The sequence below is a fragment of the Tachyglossus aculeatus genome, chromosome X1 (assembly GCF_015852505.1).
Source record: "Tachyglossus aculeatus isolate mTacAcu1 chromosome X1, mTacAcu1.pri, whole genome shotgun sequence".
NCBI classification, from domain to species: domain Eukaryota; kingdom Metazoa; phylum Chordata; class Mammalia; order Monotremata; family Tachyglossidae; genus Tachyglossus; species Tachyglossus aculeatus.
In genome coordinates this window covers 12,162,141-12,165,981 of record NC_052101.1, presented here as the reverse complement: position 1 = coordinate 12,165,981, position 3,841 = coordinate 12,162,141, and the positions used below count along the sequence as shown (strand labels likewise).

The 3,841-nt window shown below is 41.3% G+C and overlaps 1 non-coding gene across 1 annotated transcript; it reads right to left on the bottom strand.

The window, feature by feature from the left end:
- Positions 1 to 904: 904 nt before the first annotated feature.
- On the bottom strand, positions 905 to 1,042 carry LOC119920443. The gene has a single exon (XR_005448189.1). It is a non-coding gene; the product is annotated as a small nucleolar RNA SNORA7 (small nucleolar RNA).
- Between the last annotated feature and the right edge of the window lie 2,799 nt (positions 1,043 to 3,841).

Here is a 3,841-nt window from a genome sequence, read left to right as displayed (position 1 = left end):
GTTCCCCTGTTCCCCATGGGGTTCAGAGTCTAAGAATTAAGATAGAAAGGGTGGCATTGAACACATAAGATGAAATAATAAAAATGCACAGGTAATGAGAAGTCCAAGAAAAAAAAAATGAAGTAAACAAGAGCAATAAGGTATTGTGGCTAGAAAGATTCTCAGGCTCCTCATGTATAAGCATCCAACATTCAAATCCATGCATCTTCCCTGTATCTGTGGCTAGAACCCTGTTGGAAGCAGTGTGGCTCAGTGGAAAGAGCCCGGGCTTTGGAGTCAGAGGTCATTGGTTCAAATTCCGGCTCCACCACTTGTCAGCTGTGTGACTTTTGGCAAGTCGCTTCACTTCTCTGGGCCTCAGTTACCTCATCTGTAAAATGGGGATTAAGATTGTGAGCCCCTCATGGGACAACCTGATCACCTTGTATCCTCCCCAGCGCTTAGAGCAGTGCTTAGAGCAGTAATAATGATGGTGTTTGTTAAGCGCTTACTATGTGCCCAGCACTGTTCTAAGAGCTGAAATAAAGGAGGGCCATGAGAACACGTAATAGTTGCTGCAATCTGATCTTTCTTCTTTCTTCTTGAAAATGGTATTGATAGTGGCGTTTTGGTGGCGTATTTTGAGGAAGGCCTTGTGTAGATTGAGCGTTCCTTCTGTGCTTGTTGATTTTAGCAGGGACCTCACAAAAGCCAATTCTTGCCTTATGCTGTCGAGTTGCCTCCTATCAATAGCAGCTCTATGGATAAATCTCTTCCAGAATGCCCCACTCTCCTGCAATCATTCTGGTACTGGATCCAGAGAGTTTTTTTGGTAAAAATATGGAAGTAGTTTACCATTTCTTCCTTCCGTGTTGTAAAATTGAGTCTCTCCCATGTCGCTGCTGCCCAGCACAGGGGAGTTTTGACTCGTAGCAGATTGCCTTCCACTCGCTAGCCACTGCCCAAACTAAGATTGGAATGGGCAGGCCTCTGCTTGACTCTCCCTTCCATAGCTGAGACTGGTAGAGGACTGGAAACTCTCCAGGTGCAATCCTGAGAGGTAAGATCAAGTGAACTCATTGTGGGCAGGAATGTTTATTTGTTGCTATATAGTACTCTCCCAAGTGCTTAGTGCAGTGCTTTTCACACAGTAAGTGCTCAATAAATACGATTGCATGAATGAATGAGAAGTACTTTTCCATTTTTCTTGACTCTCACTGTCTGATTAACTTCCTCTATATTTGGCAGGACTGCCAAGTACGTTGAGCGATTTCTATGTTTCGAATGGCCTCATTTTCAATCATTTTCTATAAGTCTCACTCCTGGAATGCTGTAAGGGATTGTTGGTGCAATAGACTCTTTGCTGCCAATAGACTTTTTATCTCTGAGCCACTGAGCCAAGCTTGATAATAGGGCTTTGCTCACCATGCCCAATGTCTTGACAGCTGACAGTAAAATGTGGCAATGTCCATTCACTGTTTCTACTGAGGCTTGTAGTTTGGGTTTCTTATTCTAAAAGAGGTGTTGTGATATTGCTTCAGAGCTCCTTCCAGATTTTCTCATTTTCCACGAACATTATGTCTAGCTATCCTGGCAGTTTGAAAAGTACTTTTCCACCCAGTGGTTATTTAGTCTGTGTGAATCTGGAAGACTATCATCCTGCCATACTACTCCACAGTTGGTGGTTGTTACTCTTAAATCCTGAGTGAAGATACAGTAGAATCTCTCTTCTGAGAAGCAGCAGGGCTCAGTGGAAAGAGCACGGGCCTAAGAGTCAGAGGTCCTGGGTTCTAATCCTGACTAGACTACTTTCCTGCTGTGTGATCTTGGGCAATCAATCAATCAATCAATCATATTTTTTGAGCACTCACTGTGTGCAGAGCACAGTACTAAGCATTTGAGGGAGTACACCTCAACAATATAACAGACACATTCCCTGACCGCAATGAGCTTACAGTCACTTAACAGTGCTCAGCGCTTAGAACACTGCTTTGCACATAGTAAGTGCTTAATAAATGTCATTATTATTATTATTATTATTATTATAAGTGCTTAATAAATGTCATTATTATTATTATTCTCTGTGCCTCACATGGGACCTGATTATCCTGTGTCTACTCAGCGCTGAATACAGTAGTTGGCCAACGGTAAGTGTTTAGCAAATACCACAATTATTAAAGTCTATTATAGAGAAGACACATAAAGGTATGTTTTGACATGGCCCTGGGCTGCTCCCATATCCAACTGTCTTGCAGTATAGTAGGTGAAGACATCAGTGCACAGATGACACAAAAGTGTTGAAAGTGTAGCAAGGTAATAATAATAATAATAATGGTGGTATTTGTTAAGAGCTTACCATGTGCAAAGCACTGGTCTAAGCCCTGGGGAGGGATACAAGGTGATCAGGTTGTCCCACTTGGGGCTCACAGTCTTAATCCCCATTTTACTGTTGAGGTAACTGAGGCACAGAGAAATTAAGTGGCTTGCCGAATGTCATACAGCTGACAAGTGGCCGAGCAGGGATTCGAACCCGTGACTTCTGACTCCCAAGCCCAGATGCTTTGCACTGAGCCATGCAAATAGGTAGCCAAGAAACTCATAGCTGCTACAACATCAGATTAACAAATATTAATGGCTGAATTTAATGTTTGAGTCTGAAATAAGCAGCCTGGCCTATTGGATAGAGTTCTGGCCAGGGGGTCAGAAAAACCTGTGTTCTTAACCTAGCTCTGCCACTTGTCTCCTGTGTGACCTTGGGCAAGTCACTTAACTTCTTTGTGCCTCAGTTTCCTCACCTATAAAATGGGGATGAAGACTGTGAGCCCCATGTGGGTTGTGGACTGTGTCCAACATGATTAGCTTGTATCTACCCCAGTGCTTAGAACAGTGCCTGGCATCAAGCATGAGCACTTAATAGATGCCATAGAAAAGTACACCAATTTGTGGCTAAAAAAAACAACAGCCATTGCCAATTTTCACCGAGTAAATAAACCATAATTTAAGTAATGATGTTATTGATAGTATAATGCAGCAAAGGGACTTCAACCATTCTACTCTTAAGCCATGAAACAATTCAGAAATGTATCCTTTCTTCTAAGTCACTTAACTTCTTTGTGCCTCAGTTTCCTCATCTGTAAAATGGGGATAAAGACTGTGAGCCCCATGTGGGATATGGACTGTGTCCAACCTGATTAGCTTGTATCTACCCCAGTGCTTAGAACAGTGCCTGGCATATCGTAAGTGCTTAATAAATGCCATAAAAAGTATACCAATTTGTGACTAAAAAAAAACAACAGCCATTGCCAATTTTCACCGAGTAAATAAACCATAATTTAAGCAATGATGTTATTGACAGTATAATGCAGCAAAGGGACTTCAAACATTCTACTCTTGTCATGAAACAATTCAGAAATGTACCCTTTCTTCTAAGAACTCTCCAAAAAGTTTATGATAGAATAAATTCGGAGAAGATAACCCTGACCTATTGATTTCCTTGCAATCACTCACAACCAAATTGTTTGCAATTAGAATGGGGGAGCTCATTGTAGATTAATAAACCAAAATACTTAAGGGTAAAAAAAAATCAACAATGTTTCAATCCTTTTTCATAGAACCATAAAATCCTTGAAAGGCCACTCAGTACAGTGATGTGGCTTAAACCTTTTCAATCCAATCAATCAATCAATCAATCGTATTTATTGAGCGCTTACTGTGTGCAGAGCACTGTACTAAGCACTTGGGAAGTACAAGTTGGCAACATATAGAGACAGTCCCTACCCAACAGTGGGCTCACAGTCTAAAAGGGGGAGACAGAGAACAAAACCAAACATACTAGCAAAATAAAATAAATAGAATAAATAGA